Genomic DNA, 18,806 nt, shown 5'->3' on the forward strand with positions numbered 1-18,806 from the left:
TTTAAATAGATGTATAAAACACTCCTAGGTTAGAGGACGCCCCTCTGATGAAGGCTGAGGGACAGCACACTTTGGGGTCTGACGCTTCACTGTAAAAGCTGTATCCCCCTCTTCTTGGCTGTAGTTTTGGCATCTTCTTTCAGTCATCAGTGGTTGGCAAGTGTAGTTTGTATCTGGGACTTCTGCAAGACTAGCCGCATGTGTTGCCAGATGTGGGATAGTGTGGGCCACGGTTCAGCAAGGTCACATGATGTCAGCACGCTTGTCACGCACTTTGCTCCTAGATTTAGTCCGGGCTTTGAAAGCAGCAGAGTTGTACATATGCTTTTCCACTTGTGTGATCTTGCTGGCTTTGATAGCAGCTGCATCCAACACAAGAGGAGGACCCAGTTCCAAGATGTCTCGGAGGAGTTCATTATTCTGGAGATGATGTCGCACTCCCGAGCCCAGGACTTCTTTGAAGGCGTTGTATGTTCTCCTCCTAACCCAGCTATCTATGTACATACACTCCAGGCCAAACTTGATGGTCTCCTCGTGGCACTCTCCGTTCTCTATGAAGTGCAATACGTCTCTGAAAATAGAGCGTTGCTTGCGGCGGTCCAGTTTAGCCCGATACTTGTTGCTGTCCGTCGCCAGGGCTTTCAGCTTTGTACAAAGCAGGTCAGTGTCTTCATAGAAGAAATCCTCCTCCAGTTCTCTGGCCAGTTCAAACAGCAGCGCGATGGTCTCACCAACTACAATGCGCAGGTTGACATTTTCACTGGACAGTACGCTGGGCAGCTTGGATAAGTGGTTTAGAAGGATCTTTTCCACTTGAGAATTGGGGCAGATTGTCAGCAGCAGGGACCATGAATGCAGGGCACTGCAGTGCAGTTGCTGTGTCTGAGGGTTGTGCTGCACAGTGTTGGCTGAAGTAGCATTCAAGTATGAAGAGCTGAAGATTCCCTCTACGCAAGTGAGGCATGTACCTAAATCCTCAACATCAGCTGCAACCAAGTAACAGCACATTGCTAGGGCAGAGGCACAGCTTTGCAGGGCGATTAGGTTGGCTGAGGCATCAGTGAGGATATTGATTAGAAGCGGCTTAAGACTCCGGAAAATTTCCTCCCCTTCAGGCCCAGAACCCATTTGAAGGCACAGCAGTGTAAGCACATTAGCAGCCAAAGACTGCTCCTCCCCTTTCCCTTTCTTCATACATCGCTCCAAAGCATCTGTGAGAGTGAGACACCATCTTCTTTCGGCGCCCTCTGAGCTCTACCCGCTCCCGCCCGCAGTTGCAAAGATCCCTGGAACCTGCAGTCCCGCCTCCGCAAACGCCCCTTTCACGAGGGCGCTGCGGGACTATCCTCTCCGTCCCGCCTGCCCACTTCTACCGCTGCCCGCACCCCGCACCCCGCACCCTGCACCCAATCCCCACACCAACCTACCTACGCTGCTGCTCGGCCAAAGCGTCTCCTCTTCTCCCGGGGCTCCCTCCGCACACGGGAGCCCCGTACCAGCCCACACTTCTCCTCAGGCCTGCATCACCCGGTCTCCCCCTCGGCACGGGAGACCGGTCCGGACATCGAAGGCTTCCCCCAGGCAGGGGGAAGCGGCTCCTCAGGCCTGCATCACCCGGTCTCCCCCTCGGCACGGGAGACCGGTCCGGACATCGAAGGCTTCCCCCAGGCAGGGGGAAGCGGAAACCACGTGCTCCCGGCCCCGCCCACAACCAGGCGGCGGCCATCTTCAGGCGGCTCGGGCCGCGGCGGTGATCTCGGGGGGCAAAACGAGGAGTGGGCACCCTCGAAATCGAAAAAATAAACACAAAAATGAAAGAGAGAAGCCCCCCAAGCCCCCCCCAAGCCCCGCCCAAAAAAAAACAAAATCGCGAAAAATCGCGGGGTGCGCGCACGCGTTCGCGCTTATAGATATATAATTGATTTCTCTTCTAATTTTCTCAGGAACCACTGGAGGGATTTACACAATTTTACCAAAAGCGTGATCTGCATACCAGACACTACCATTTTGACAAGTTTGGTGAAATTCCCTTCAGCGGTTCAAGCTGTAGCTGAGTCTAAAGGTCCTATGGAAATTAACATGGGGAAAACACGTTTTGGGACCCCCCTTTTTTCTCAGCCCCCACTTGAAGAATCCCCCCCAAACTTTCAGGGAAGGAGCGGAGCGGAGCGAGCCATCTTCTTTGAGAAATTTGCGAAGATTCATCAACCAGGGCCAAAGTTATTCCCAATAGAATGTTGGGGATTTCCTATGGGAAACCGTCCTAACTATATATACCTACTGGCGTCCGCCAGTAGGTAATATATATATATATATATATATATATATATATATATATATATATATATATATATATATATATATATATATGTTCACGCTCCAAGGTTGCCCACTGATTGAGGACGCACTCAGACTGTAACCAGCTTGAAGGCCTTTATTAGGTACAAACGTGCACCAACATGCCGAATCCGTTTGCCAGCTTACATGTCGATAAGCCTGACGCGTTTCAGAGGTTGATTCCTCCTTCCTCAGAGGCTCGACAGTTCAGTGGTGTGCTTGCTTTGACCCACCCTTATTTCCGCTGATGCAGTATTCGCATTTATTTCTGGGATAAGTAGTTTGTGTCAATCATTAAGCCCCTTATGGGTGCACTCAGTGTTACTGCTGGTAACTTCCCAAGCCCTGAGATGTTTATTCAGAGAATGCCCGCACCACTGCCAAATATATATATAAAAAAAAGAAAATGCTGGCGGTCACCAGTAGGAAGGTATAGTTAGGACCTAGTTTCCATAGGTAGAGTCTTTTTTGTTTTGCCAATAACTTTGGTGCCACTTGATGAATCTTCAGGAAATGTTTCAAACATATCCTTTAGTTGGCTCAGCTGCGGTGTTAAGAGTTTTGGGGTGATCCATCAAGAGGGGGCAGAGAAAATGGGGGATCCTAAAACATGTTTTCAGAATGACTTTTCCTCCAGGGGCTTTGAACACAAATACAGCCCGAACTACTGAACAGAATTACACCAAATTTGGCAGAAAGGTAGATTTCGTTCCAGAGATCATGCTTTTTGTGATTTGGTGTAATTCTGTTCAGTAGTTTTAGAGATATTAAAGGTGAAACGAAATAGATATATAAGGATGTGGACCCGAAAGTCCCCGTGCTGAAATCTGATCGGCTTCCAACACTTCAACCAGAAAGTGTTGGCAACCGTCTTGGGACTCGGTATGCGCAGAGTCCCACAAAATCTTTATTTTTAAAAAAAGGGACCTGTGTAGTGACACCCTGAGCCCCTAGCCATGGTGCAGGGGTCTTCCAGTGACAACGCCATGGCTAGAAAGCATTTTGAAAAGTTCCGCCCAGTTCCCTTATTTGGTGAGCCAGCTTCTGGGGGCATTGGGGGCTAAGTAAACATTGTTGCTCCCCCGCGGTTCCCAATTGGGGAGAGCAAGGTGAAAACAATGAAAAAGAGAGGCCAAAATAAAGGTGCCAAACGAGCCGTAAGAGGCAAAATAAAGGTCAGGTGATGAGCAGAAAGAGGCAAAATAAAGGTCATAAACGAGCAGAAAGGCCAAAATGGAGATCAGAAATTAGCAGAAATAACAGAATAGAGATCAGAAACTAGCGGAAAGAGGCAAAATAAAAGTCAGAAAGGAGCAGACAAAGGCAAAATAGAGATCAGAAACAAGCAGAAAGATGCAAAATAAAGGTGAGAAACCAGCAGAAAGAGGCAAAATAAAGGTGAGACAAGAGCAGAAGGAGGCAGAATAGAGGTCAGAAAAGAGCAGCAGGAGGCCGAATAAAGGTAAAAAATGAGCAAAAAGAAGCAAAATAGAGCTCAGAGGGGACCAGAAAGAGGCAAAATAAAGGACAGAAACTAGCAGAAATAGGAAAAATAAAGAACAGAAATGAGGATCAAGAGGGAAAATAGAGATCAGAAACAAGCAGAAAAGGGCGAAAACATGTCAGAAACAAGCAGCAAGAGGCAAAATAAAGGTCAGAAACGAGCAGAGAGAGGCAAGATAAAGGTAAGGTAAATAGCAGAGAGAGGCAAAATAAAGGTTAGAAAGGAGCAGAAAGAGCAAAATAGAGATCAGAAATTAGCAGAAATAGCAAAATAGAGATCAGAAACTAGCGTGAAGAGGCAAAATAAAAGGTCAGAAACAAGCAAGCAAGAGGCAGAATAAAGGTCAGAAATTAGCAAAAAGAAGCAAAATAGAGATTAGAGGGGAGCAGAAAGAGGATAGATAAAGGTCAGAAACAGGCAAAATAAAGGACAGAAATGAGCATCAAGAGGCAAAACAGATATCAGAAACAAGCAGAAAGGGGAAAAAGGTCAGGAACAAGCAGAAAGCACAAAATAGAGATAAAAAAAGTAGCAGAAAGAGGCAAAATAAAAGTTAGGTAAAATAGCAGAAAGAAGCAAAATTAAGCTCAGAAACGAGCAGAAAAACCAAAATAGAGATCAGAAATTAGTAGAAATAGCAAAATAGAGATTATAAATAAAGGTCCGAAAGGAGCAGAAAAAGGCAAAATAGAGATCAGAAACAAGCAGAAAGAGGTCAAATGAAGGTGAGAAACGAAAAGAAACAGGCAAATTGAAGGTCTGAAACGAGCAGAAAGAGGAAAAATAAAGGTCAGAAATGAGCAGAAAGAGGCAAAATAAAGGTCAGAAACGAGAAGGAAGAGGAAAAATATAGATCAGAAACAAGAGGAATGAGGTAAAATAATGCTCGGAAACAAACAGAAGAGGCAAAATACAGGTCAGAAACTAGCAGAAATAGGGAAAATAAAGGTCAGAAGTGCGTACAAAAAGGGCAAATAAATTGCAGAACCCACTCAGGTACTCATGCACCCACTCACAGAACAACTCTCAGAGCCACTCACAGATCCTAGAAGACCCTAACAAGCATACCACCTATTGCCGTGAGAGCGCCTGCTGTACGTTCCTGCATGATGTGGCATGCACTATGTTGTGCATGCCACACCATGCAGAAACAAGAGTGCAATTCCAGGGGCCTAAAACCCCAGCACTAGAATCGGTCGGCTGCATGCCCCTCACCCTTTTCATGGCGGTGTAGGGCGCCCTACCTGCATGTCTGCTACCGTTTTCAAGGCGGTGTCCACACCACACTCGTACTAGGGCGGACAGATCCAAGGGCTGCCGTACTCATAATAAGGTCCGTAGCCTTTTTATGTGTGTCCCAGTAATGGTAGATCATAGAAACAAGAACAATTGATGCTTTTAATAAAGTTTTAAGCACACTTTTTTTTATTTCAAAGAAATTTTATTTACATTTTTGCCTGAACCAGACATAAACCATACAAAGGAAAATACAAAGAAATACGAACGAAGCATAATTTGCATGTGCAGTCAGGTAATAACAAGAGGACGGAAAGAAAAGGCAAATCATACATGTGGGGTTATAAAAATGGCAGGAGAGAATTATATATATTGCGAGTACCAACGTCATGACATCAAACAGAAGTAAACCTCCAATGGTGAAATATGCACTGTATATAGCATACTTTAAGATTGGTACACATTTGCATGAGAAAACATTTAGCAGCACTAGATCAGGATAATGACTCATAGTTCTTGGGGTATTCATTTTAATATTGGAACAATATGGGTGTCGTAAGCAAATTGCAAAATAAATTATATCTGATTAAGCAGCACACATAAATCCCTGATTCCTCAAAATTTGGCGTGATGGAGTTCTATAAGATTTCACTGCACCACTTCTAGGACACAAATGCGTACATTTCTTACGCCTGCCTCACAGCAGGTGTGACACTGAAGCAAGCCCCATGTGAAAGGACACATTGCTGGAGTTGCATCTCTTTTGTGACACACTCCAGCAATGCGTCACTTTTGCGCCATACAGGTGACGTATCTGTAACTCCTTGTGCAATGATGCGTCATACTGTAAATATGACGCATCATTGGTGTTGCAAGGAGGGCGCAATGAAAAGTGACACATCGCTGTTTTCACACAGCGATGCGTCACTTTTCATAAATGTGGCCCATTATACCATCATGTGTCTTACAAAGTGGCGCATCTACCTAGATGCCTCACTTTGTAAATATGGTGCAACAAGGCACATTTTTTACTCCGTTGGTGCGTCACAAAAAGTGACGCACCAGCGGCGTACAAGTGACGCAGGGGCTCATAAATAAGCCCCTATGTATTTTTTTTGCTTATGCTATAATTGAAATGATCGAATTAAATAGAACAAACAAGGTGTAATAGGAAATTATGGAAATGGAAACGTGCTAAAACAGAATTTAATTTCACTAAAAGAAATTTGCTGTGGGTTAATCTGCAAACCAAATATCGATCTAGGTTCTTTGAGTGTTGGATACATGTCGTATTTTGTATTCCTCAAGGTCAATTTGAGCCAAGTATGATGTGCTGCAATGTGTGCTCAATATGACCTTATCAATGAGATTGCGTGATAAACGTTACTAAATAAACGTGGTGCCTCGCAGTGGCCAGCATTTTGCAAAGGTGAGCCAGCCATTTTCAGTTATTGATTTCTGTATTCATATGTTAAACTGGTAATGTGGCATTTACCGCAATTTGACCCTCCACTGTGATGTTGTGGAATGTCCCGTTATACTAATGGAATGGTTCACTAGAACGGGGGTGTTTAATGGAAAGTTCTTGAGGATGAGGTGGTCCTTTTTGGTACTGACAGGATGTGATGACATTGTTTAATAACGACACCTGCTAAGTTCTTGGGCTCGCAGATCACCAGATACCAGAGTGGAAGGTTTACCCAACTTTTTGTGGGTCCTCAGATCCTGTGCTTCTCCCCTCTGTCTTTCACCCACTCGTGCGGTTGCAGATTTAGGGTCTGTGGCAGTAGCGGCTGCTAGCAGACTCGAGTGGTGGGGTGGGGGCAGGTGAGGTTGGGATGTAGGGCAAAAAAAATCTTGTTTTTTAAAAACACTTACCTGTGACGGGTAGTCGGCCACCGCCTCTACTCTGTTCTCTTCTTCCTGCTCGGTCCTGCAACAGGATCAAGGAAGCAGCAGGCTCCCAGGCTTCCGATAGCCAATAAAAATGCTTTGTGATTGGTCTGAGAGCTGTGGATCGGTGCTCAGCCAGGGAATGGGGACTTGGGCATGTTCTCCATGTAGGCTGTAATGCATCCTGCATGGAGCATATGGGAAGTGGGCATGACTGTTTTGGGCGGCCCGAGAGGGCTGACCAAACAGTCATGTGCACTTAAGGAGTGGGCAAACCACTCCTCCCCTGCTCCTTTGTCCTTGGAGAAGCCTCGCCCACGGCCAGAAACCTGCTGCAGCAGGAATTCACATAAAATGTAAGAATGCAAGTTATTATAATTTTATGATTCCTGCTGCGGAGTAGTGGGCGACGCTCCTCCGCCTTAGCGGAGAAGCCGCCACTGGACTGCGGAAGGCACTAGGAGTATCGTCCCCTGCTGTGTCGCTGAGCAGGTCCTGGCCCACCTGTGTGCCCTGCTAAGTGCATGCATTCTGCTTACACTCCTGCTTTTCGCTGTGGCAGTGGCTGTTGGCATTAGCCTATTTACCTTGATCTTATGCCTGTACCCTTCTGCTGGCCTTCCGACATCAGCACGAGCGCCTCCGGCCACGGAGGCTACCTGTGAGTGGCTGGCTTTTGTGCTTGGTTGTATGGTGCTTGTTTGTGGGAGGTGGGGAAGGGTGGCAAGGAGCAGTGTCAGTGGGTGGTGGAGTATCAGCCCCAGTGTAGACCTGTCACACACTCAACTCAGGACTCGGGCTCAAGGTTTTGTGGCACTGATCGGTGCATGACCCCATGGGGCGCTACAAGAGGGGGGCGCGGATAACTCTTGCAGCTGCTGGACAAGGAATTGAGTTGAGCTTGTATTGGTGATATTTCACTGGTTATGGGATATTGGATACAGTGGATTAACAGTGACTATTTGAGTAGTCAACACTAAATGAAAAAAGGAGAACATGATCATTTTAATGAGTACCTTTCTTTTTAATTCGGTTCATCTCTGGCAACAACAATAACATGAATTAACTTTTAAAAACTTGCAAGCACCCTGTTCTGGCCTTAGGCCCAGTGTTTGTTGTTGACAGCGGGCATCATTTAGAATTTTAGAACCTTAGAACTGGGAACTTTTCCGGCATGCCTCTCACCAATCTAATATCAAATTGAATCGATGAAAACGTGCCTCAGGGGGAAACCCTGCTTGAAACTGTTTGTTAACGATTTACACTGATCATGGAGCCTGTCTGCAAGACAAACTTACTTGTTAAAAACAAATATGTAGCAGTTCATGGCTTACCTCGCTATCAAACGCCAATAATTCAACATTATTAAACGCTGATAACTCTAAGCAATCATCTGAGATTGTCGGTGATAAGGTACCTTCGCTGGAGCGCATTGGTTGGCGAAGACATTACTGATTCTGGGCGCAAAGCTGTACGCGAAAAGCCCTTTGAGAAGTTGACCGGTGCGTCTAATATCACTAGTTACCAAGGCAGAGGTTCATAGAGCCCCAGATACATCGGGACCAATTCACAAAACTAACTTAAGACAAAGTCCTAAACTTACTACCATTTTGGTATTCACAGAAGGCACTTCATCATTTTGGTATTCACAGAAGGCACTTACTCATTTTGGTATTCACAGAAGGCACTCACTCATTGATGAGTAGGTGCCTTCTGTGAATACCAAAATGGTAGTAAGTTTAGGATTTTGTCTTAAGTTAGTTCTATGAATTGGGCCCATTGCAATTAATACAGTTATCTAAACAGGACGTAGGTGAATCATCAAGGAGGAAAAGCGATCACTGTGAAAGAGCAACAAATCATAGACAGCAATGTGATATCAATCTCAGATCGAAATTTGGAGACCACATAATGAGTACCAAGCAACACAACTGCACAATACACTCAAGTAGCAATTTCTACCAAGCAACATCAAAACGTAATATAACCTAAAGAGGCAAACCCAATTCAGGGATTGGAGTATGTAACTAATCAAGCACTAAGTAACACAATGGAACCGCATAGACACGCAGTAATGACGTCAAAGACTCCAAAATGTAGCAATCTAATCCAGTTGAGGGATTGAATTACTCATCTGATCAGACATCCTAACTGCCTGTGATGGACATATTAAATTGTATGGCTGACGGATTGTTAACAATGGTTAACTATATGTGCACGCAAAGTCTGATGAAAATAGACCACTTATTAAGTTCAATGCATTGACTGAGCATAATTTAAAAATACCAGATTGTCCAGCAAGCTAGTCTTGCATGAAGTCTTCACTGGAGGACTCGGTCTCCGGAACAGTTAAGCATTGAGCTCACTTGTAACGTATATCAAGAAGACTAAAATCAAGGAACGTTTAACTCACATGACCCAGTGAAACCTGTGAAGGTTAATCAAGTTTGGATTTCAAACCACTCTATCAATTGTGGGGTCATCAGGATATGTTAAATTGGCATAACCTATTGACAGTAATATGATCTTTTCCAGATCTCAGTTCAGTGACCTTAGCTGGTCACTTGTCAGTTTGTTTTCTGGCTAATAAAAAGAGTAATGTTGAATTCACCAGAGAAACCTGGTCTATGGAGGAAATCGCTAGGAAGATTTAGGCCAGAAAAGAAGCTCTGGTGGAGTGGGACATTCTAATAGCACAAGTGAATAAAACCAAATACACGCCCATGTTCGTAGTGTCAAAAGCACCGTACTGAAAGACAGTTTTAACTTTAAATATTGTGTACAAGGGAACAACATACCTAACAATAGTTCTAGAGACAAAGCCGATCACCAGAAATGTATCCAGATATTTTGATGGAATATTGCTAGTTTTGTGTACCACTTGAAAAGTTCAAAACATGATCTTCACACTTTCTTAAATAGGTTTCATGTGGTATGTCTGCAAGAATCCTGGAAAATAGACAACTTTAGCATAACCAACTTTAGAACTGGTGAAAAATAGGCCACAAAAGCAAGTTTCAGCCGTCCATCAGGTGGGTTCCTTAACCTAATTAATTTCTAATTTAAATTTAGGGGCTGATTATTTTGCAGTAGGGTACGGCTACGACCGTCAGTCTGAGTCATTCACTCCGCATCGTAATCAACTGGTTGGATTCCTTTCCGACTGACCCATTTGAATGGAGTCAGTCGGAAAGGAATCCGAACTGGATTTCCAAATGGATTTTAATGGGCTCAGAGAGCCCGGCTGGCATTTGGAATGCCTTCAGTAATCCCAAAGCTGCCACATTTCTGAAACAGAAAGGCGACTTTGGGAGACACCATGGGTGCAAGGACTCCGGATGGTGGCTGAGGGGGCACCTATAGTGCCCCTATGTTGATCCCTGCACTTTGAGGCAACTGCAATGGGGTGCTGGGATCAACTGCACCTCTTCTCCTTAGAATGAGAGAATGCATTCCTGTTGGAATGCATGCTCCCATTGTAAAGAATAGGAGTGTGACCGAACAGTGTTCGGTCACATCCTAATTGCTGGGTCTGGACCGCCAATATGAAGTCGGTCGGTCACAGTGCCGAATTGATGTCGGATTGACTAAGGTCCGTCCGACATTGAGATTGGGCCCTGAGTTGTGAAGAGATTCTTACTCTCTCTAAACAAATTTCGTCCTTTAAGACAAGCAATTTCTAGAAGGAACATCTTTGTTTTATAAATATTATTTTCCATTCTCTGGGACTGACCTGGAAAATTTCATTAGAACCTTGGAAGGGCTAGAGTATTTAACAGAATTTAACAGAAATTTCCCCTGCATAGTTTCAGGTGACTTCAACGAAGATCTTAAGTTTTTCTGGACTTGATTTAATTTCATGAAGGGCTTGATGAAGCTATTTAAATTCCTCTGCCTATGTTTAAGAGAAAAACGTGAATTCATTCTCAGGAATTCAAGCATCTGAAAACGTTTATAGTAGAATTAGGATTTTTCTGCCTCAATGGGCGATTTTTAAATGACTAACTGCCAAGAAATACTTTGTTTGCAACAAACTCAAGCTCTACTATAGGCTACAGCACGATTTATTTTTCCTTCTTCCACTTGTGCAAGAATTATGATATTTCCTGGAGGGAAAAAAGTGACCATAATCCACAGGTACTTTCTTTAAAATACTCACTCTCATGTTTTCAGACATCTAGGGCCCGATGTAGGTAAACGGGATTTTCCGATTTCAAAATACCGAGGCGGGCCGAATCGGTATTCTGAAATCGGAAAACGAGATGTAGGAAAAAAATACCGAATGAAAACCGATTCGGTCGGCATCGGTAATGAGATTCGGTACGTTCCGATTCAGCTCGGTCCGAATCGGAAATTACCGAATCGGCCAACAACGAATCGGAAAACACCGAATCGGCTACCACCGAATCGGATATTTCCGATTCGGCGAATACCGATTCGGTAAAAGCCGATTCGGTAAAAACCGAATCGGCAATCATAGACCCATGGCGAAAAAGCCCATAGGAATGCATTGCATGACCCGATTCGGCTTTTACCGAATCGGATAATACCGAATCGGATTTTACCGATTCGGATTTTACCGAATCGGTAAAAGCAGACTCGGCAATAGGCGATTCAGCCAATGAGGTGGCTCCCCCTCCCCCACCCAAACAGGGAGTGGCAACCCTGGCAGGTGCAGCCAATTAAGAAGTTTCTAGAAGTTTCTGGAAAGCCTGCCTGAGCCCAACACACAGTTAGCAGCAGTGGGAGAAGGAGGTTGCAGACTGAGCAGGAGAATATGGCAGATCAGGCAGGAAGCCAGAAGTCCTCCCAAAAGAGGAAGCCCAAATTCACCACCACAGAACTACAGGTGCTGGTTGAGGAGGTGGTGAGGGTGCACCGCCAGCTCTTTGGCAAGCTGTCACTCAACGTGCCAGACAGCACCAAGAGGAGATTGTGGGCAGACATCGCCCAGAAGGTCAATGCTGCTGGAGTCACCCCCAGGTCCATTGAGGAACTTAAGAAAAGGTTTTATGACCTCCGCAGCCTCACGAAGAGGAAGCTGGCCGACCTCCAAAGGCAGGCTGGACTCACCGGAGGAGGCAAGAACCCGGCGCCACCCCTCACCGAGCTGGAGGAAATTGTCTCCAGCACCATCGAGAGGGAGAGCATCGTAGGGATCGGGACCCTGGACAGCACTGCGATGGCCACAGCTACAGGTAAGAAGCATGCGCATCATGACACACCCTACCAGACACCTCCCCATTAGACACAATGCATAGGCAAACACCAGCACTGTACTGTCACCAACATACAAGAGACAAGCATCATGGTACATGTAGTCAGCAGAAGTTAGCCAAATATGTCAGTGCAGAATCACAAGACAGGAAACAGTGTGACACGGTGTAAGGAGATGCAAGGACATGTGGAATGCCATAATTGTACTGACTGTAATACATCGGCACTCAGTTTACAAATGCTTCTTTGTACCTAGGGGCACCATCAGGCGGCACCACTGTGGCAGCAGAGGGAGCTTCGACATCACATACTGCAGTGGCAGGGCCGAGCACCAGCCAGCCTGGCCAGGAGGAGGAGGATGAGGATGAGGAAGGAGACACCCCAGGGCTTGGAATGGAGGGAGTCCTGGTGATTGATTTCCAGGCAGTGCACTCCCCAGTACTGCCCAGCTCACCCCCTTGCAATTTTCACCATACAACTCCCCAACAAGGCAGACCATTCCGCCGACAACAGCTCCTGCCACAACCGTGGCCTTGCCACCCGTCCTACCTGTCCTGGGAGCAGGGGCTCCGGGACCGGCCAGCACCACACCACCACCAGTGGCACCCCAGCCCACTCAGCAGGCCGGAGGCAGCAGTGCCAGACGCCGTGCCACCACCACCACCACCACCACTGCTGCACCAGCACGGGAGGGCAGTGTGTTCCTGGGCCTGGAGGGCCAGATGGTCAAAATCCAGCGCCAACAGGCCAGATCCACCATGGCCTGCCAACGCCAGCTCCTGCAGCACAACCTGCAGATGGGGGAGTTGGTGAAGGGGTTCCAGGCTGTTGTGGACAGCAACAAGGAGGTGGCAGCAGGGTTGGGCAGGCTGACCACTGCCATCACCCACTCCTCTGCCAGGCAGGAGGAGCATGAGGTTGCGCGCAGGAGGGATGCCCGGGTGCTCAACCGGGCCATGGCCCGCCTTGCAGCGGCGACCGCACAGCTGTGCCATCGAAGCTCAAATCAGGAGTCGGTGCTGAGTCAGCATACGGCTGAGCTGACCAGGGGGATGGCCAGGATCACCACGGCCATGGAGGCCATGTTAATATCAAACGCCGCCTCCAATCCTGCCCTGGACCTGGGTGATGCTGGAGACAGCAGCAGCCGCAGCAGCCCGGCCAGCGCTGCATCAGAGCCAAGGAGGAGCACCAGGCGATCCGCTGATGCTGCAGGCCATTCGGAGGGGGCCGAGGGACACCCCAGTGGGTCTGGAAAGCGGGCCAAAAAATAGGCTGGCAAGGGGGGATGATCAAACCAGAACCCTGGACTTTATTTGTTTTGACAGACTCCATTTTTTGATGCACTTCAGTGATGTAACTGTGGTGCATCACTATTAAAAATTTTATTTTCCAAGCAACATTTAGCTGTCTTTGCATCTGTACTCAGTCAGAAATAGTTCTCAGTGATCTCCTCACGTCTGTATCTGCCATCACATGGCGTACACACCCCAGCTGGCTGTGTCAGTGGCACAGCTTCGTCGTCGTCATAGTCCTCGTAGTCAGACAACTCCACCTCAGTGCCCTTCTTGACCGCAAGGTTGTGTAACATTGCACATACAGCTATGATCTTGCAGCAGGTGATGGGGGTATACTGCCTTGCACCTCCACTCTTGTGCAGGCATCTGAATCTACTTTTCCAGATGCCAAAGGTCCGTTCAACAACATTCCTGGTGCGTATGTGGGCCCGGTTATACCTCCTTTGGCTGGGTGTGGAGGGGTTGAGGTAGGGGGTGAGTATGAATGAGCGGAGGGCATATGCACTGTCGCCTGGAAGAGAAAGGGGTCACATTAGACACATGCATACATGTATTACACCTACCTACTATGTGTTATGGGGGTCTGATGATGTGGCTCACCTAGGAGGTATCCTTCTCCAAAATCGCCAGCCATCAGCCGTGCATATATGCCGCTCTGTTGGAATATATAGGAGTCATGGGTACTCCCTGGAAATTTTGCTACCAGGTCTGTGATGGTGCACTTGGCATTGCAGATCACCTGCACGTTGATGTGTGTTTCGATTTCCGATTGCGGTATATGTATTCGGTGTCCGCTGGTGGGCAAATCGGAATATGCGTGCCATCTATGCAACCGATGACTTGGGGAAAGTGTGCCATCTGGTAGAAGTCCGCTTTGGTTTGTAGCAGTTCTGCGTGGGTTGCAGGGAATGAGATGTATTGGTCCATCCTGTCTATCATGGCGTCAAGGAATATGTGGAAGAACCTTGACAGGCTGCTCTGGCTCACCCCTCCTGCTGCTGCTACTCCACTTTGATAGCTGCCAGACGCTACCAGGTGTAGGCTGCATAGCACCTGGACGTGCGCAGGGATGGCGTGTGCCCTTGGGGTGTGGTGGTCCAAGTATGGCTTAAGGTCCCTGATGAGCTCAAGTATGGTGTCAGAGTCCAGCCTGTATCTCTGTAGGATCTCAGCCTCAGTGAGCATGAACAGGGTTATCCTCTGTCTGTAGACCTGTTCATTTCGTAGCCATTCCCTCTGTTCTTCCTGCTGTAGCCGTAGCCGCCTCGCAATGACATAGAAAGCTGCCATCCTGCAAGTTGCAATGCATTTTGGGACTGTTTATATGGGTTGGAGTTGGTTACCACCTGATTGCAATCCATGGTAAATACCGAGTGAATTCTACCGATTTTGAGCCGATTTCGGTGTTTCTGTGCCTCCCTACATCTCCCCAACTGTCGGAATCGGGGAATTTCCCGATCGGAGATTCATACGAATCGGCATGTTTTCCGATTCGGATCATGTCCGAATCGGTATTTTTTCCGATTCGGTACATGGACCGAATCGGTGATTTTCCGAATCGGTGTCACTAACAAATCGGTAGTAGGACCGATTCGGTGATTTTCCGATTCGGTGTCACTAACGAATCGGTAGTGGGACCGAATCGGTGATTTTCCGATTCGGTGTCACTAACGAATCGGTAGTGGGACCGAATCGGTGATTTTCCGATTCGGTGTCACTAACGAATCGGTAGTGGGACCGAATCGGTGATTTTCCGATTCGGTGTCACTAACGATTCGGTACATGGACCGATTCGGTCTTTGTAACCGAATCGGTGTTTTTTCGATTCGTTACATATCCGATTTTCGGTATGTACGTATCGGATTCTTTCACATTCGGTACACATTCCGAATCGGTTTTCTATCCGATTCGTTCTGTTTTTGGTTCCCTACATCTCGATGGCTGTTTACCGATCGGTAAGGGCCAAAATACGGTATTTTCGGCCGATACCGATCGGTAAAGCCCTACCTACATCGGGCCCCTAGTTCTATGCTAGCTTCCGCATGGTTGTAAATAATAAAAAGGTAGGAATTAGAAATGATCAGACAAGATTTCATCATTATCTTCCAACTCAATGTAAGGAGAAGTGCTAAATCAATTTCATAAACTTGAGAAAAGAATTTGCACTTGGGGTGAAAAGTGGGACAACAAACAAGAATTATCTCTGATCATCTCTCGCAGGACAAAAGAACCATCTTACAGCCTAGAGAAAGCCACATTTCTAAATTATCTAGGGAAACATTAATTATAAAGAGAAAATATAGGATATCAATGAGAAATCTCCTAGTTTTTCAGCAGAGTTTGGAATGATGATTCAATGCCATCAAACAATTGAGAGCAGCTTACAGGAAATCAGTACAGACGAGAAAAACAGACGAGGCGGATAATAAATGGTCCTCACTGCATAAAGCAATTGAAACAAAAGATGCAAAAAAATCTGACATCTAGTGGTGACCGGTTCATCTTCACACAGGTCAGTAAATATGACATTCCTTTCACGACATGGGAACTATGATGAAAGTAAGAAACTGATGGAGGTTGAAGAATGATGTTTATTCAAACAAACAATGCACAACCTCAAGCCACATCAAAACCTCAAACGGAGTTAGTTCAACTGTCACAGACGCTCCATATAGAATACAATGACATGTGCTATGACAAGAATTGAAGGGGAACCTACCAAGTGCTATATAAACATGTCTGATATATAAATACTGAGTGAAGGTAAATATTCATCAAGATAACCTATATGAAAATTCTACCCTAATACAATATAAAGTGAAATCACAACACATTTCCTTTGCATAGAAAAATATACTTTGTTCCTACACTATCCAAATTCAGGCCATAGAACAATAAGCAGGCGTCTCCAATAATGCAGTTACTGGAAAACATAATCCTTATGCCAATTAGGAGCGTGATGTTGACGGTGTTGGAAACTCAAATCATTTTGATTTCCTTGTGATGTTGTAGGTACTACCTGCACACCACTGCTCCCCAACCCAGCAATATTGCACTTATAGATCCTATCCCTGCTCCAGGCTTGGCATTCTTGCAAGGCTACAACATCGGTGCTTACTTAGGTTACTCTCAGAGGTTTGGAAAACTTACTGACCCCACCTCTAACAGAAATAAGTGTTTTTTACCACCACCCAATCTTCTACATTCTATTTCCTATCTATAACACCATGCTTGCCATCATCTTGGTACTGCCTGACCTTTTCCTACACTACATCTTCATGCATCCACCTTGTTTCACCGCTCTCCAACCAATTGAGGGATAATTCAGTACCAGGAAGCCTACCTTTGAGCAACATAAAAAGGGAAACCGCAGGAACTGAATTAGGCGCAGTATGGTATTGCCACTGCAGTGTTTTTAACCGCAACATCCACAGGTACCACAGATGCATGAACTGGTTGAATGCACTCTTTAAGCATTCAGTGCACCCTTTCAATGAGGCATTTTGCCCTAGGACAATGCAATGCAGTTTTTAAGTAAACATTAGACAATCCTTCAACTATTCCTTCATTTGAGACACAATTGTCTGGTATAAGGAAGATAGGTACGATCTCTGACATGAAGGTGTCTGACAAGAATTCGATCAAGCCCTGGGTTGTAATGCGACTGACTACTTTGACAACCATCCAGTGAGAATAACAGTCTACCAAAGCTACCATAAACTTTCCACCCATCTGGGACTGTTGAGAGGATGCATAAAGTCTAACCCAAGCTTGGCCCTTGGCTTAGTAGGAACTGTTAGGGGTCAAAGTGGTGCTCTCCTTACAATTTTACTTTTGCCACTCAAGGAGAATGTAACACAATTACTTACTTTTGATTCCGCCATAGTATCCATTCCAGGAAACCAATACGTAGCACTAACTTTTGCTTTAGTGATACTGCGACCCAAATGACCCTCATGAGCCAAATCCACAATTCTTCTCCTTATGTACTTGGGAGGTATTTGTTTGTCGCCCCACAGAATCATGTCATTATTGATGTACAATTCATGTCTAACTTCCCAAAAGCAATGGATGTCTTCCTGCAATCCATTAGGTTTGGGTGGCCACCCTTGTATGATTTTCTCCTTCAGAGCCAAAAGAATGACTGATTATAAACTGCTGACATATATATTTTTTCCTCCAATTGAGAAAGCACTATGGAGCACTATGGTGCAAGGTTGCCTGCGTTGGTTCGAGGCAGCTGATCTCAGCTCCATGGGGAAATGCAGGGGGTGCTACATTCTTGTGAATACGGCACATCCCTGCGTTTTCAGATTGGAGAAGAGTGCCGTAACTATGCTCTTTTGTTCTTCAGGACACTTAAATGTACATGCATGCTCAGGTACGAATTTGGACCTTGACGTGCCTTCTCCGAGGGGCGGCAACCTGCCCTCTGAGCCAGTGTAAGAAACTTCTCTGGACTGTGAAAGACAGTTCACGTCCAATCCCTAGACTCTATAAGGTGTGTTTTGTAGGGGAAACCAAATGGAGAGAACGCCTCTCAAAGCATATAAGCAGAGGAATTAGGGCATTCTTTCACAGAAGATCAATGGAGAACAGCGTTCATATATAACGTATTGGACTGTTCCCCGTATATATATATATATATATCTATCAGAAGGAAGTAGTTCAGGACCCTGACTCCAGGGCTCGAGTCGGGATACCACGCGGGTGGACAGCGTCCCCCCACTTATTTTACCGGGTGGACGCCGTCCACCCTACCCAAAAACTGGACTTTAAATGATGGTGGTACTTGCCCGCACGGCCGCCACGTCTATCTCCCAAGTACAGGGCTGGCTGTAAATCTTGTGTGGCACGCAAATGTGCTAACTATCCAAATTCTGCTTTGCCCTTTATTTGAGTTCTGGAGTAGTCATGGTAGCCTGATTCATGTGGAAAGCCAAAGAGCGGGGCTATTTTTGTGAAAGAACTGGCAGTGTGGGAATAAAGCATAACCCTAAAAACAGAATTCTAGCAGAAGCCATCATTTCAAAATAAAAAATTACAAAGACTATAAAGTGCACCTGTTCTAAAAACGACATCTGTCCATTCAAGTCTCTCTTCAATCTGCAACAATATTTAAAGTTGTTCGAATATTGCCAATAATTCGACTAAACATTTGAGTGAGTTTTGATTCCGTACTGTTCATTTGATGAGAATCGTTTCCAAGTCTTAAGCAATTTTTGGCAATCATTCTTTATTTAAATAGAAAGAGAACAAAGACGTATATATGCATGCAGCCGCACGCAAGAATGCCAAACAATCAGGGTACAAAAAGTCAC

General features: G+C 45.8%; 1 pseudogene; it reads right to left on the minus strand.

Moving 5' to 3' along the window:
- Positions 1-212: 212 nt before the first annotated feature.
- The window catches only part of LOC147692840 (interferon-related developmental regulator 2 pseudogene), a 36,176-nt pseudogene continuing 17,582 nt past the window's right edge, over positions 213-18,806 (minus strand).

This window comes from Lissotriton vulgaris, chromosome 9 (genome assembly GCF_964263255.1).
Source record: "Lissotriton vulgaris chromosome 9, aLisVul1.2, whole genome shotgun sequence".
NCBI classification, from domain to species: Eukaryota; Metazoa; Chordata; class Amphibia; order Caudata; family Salamandridae; genus Lissotriton; species Lissotriton vulgaris.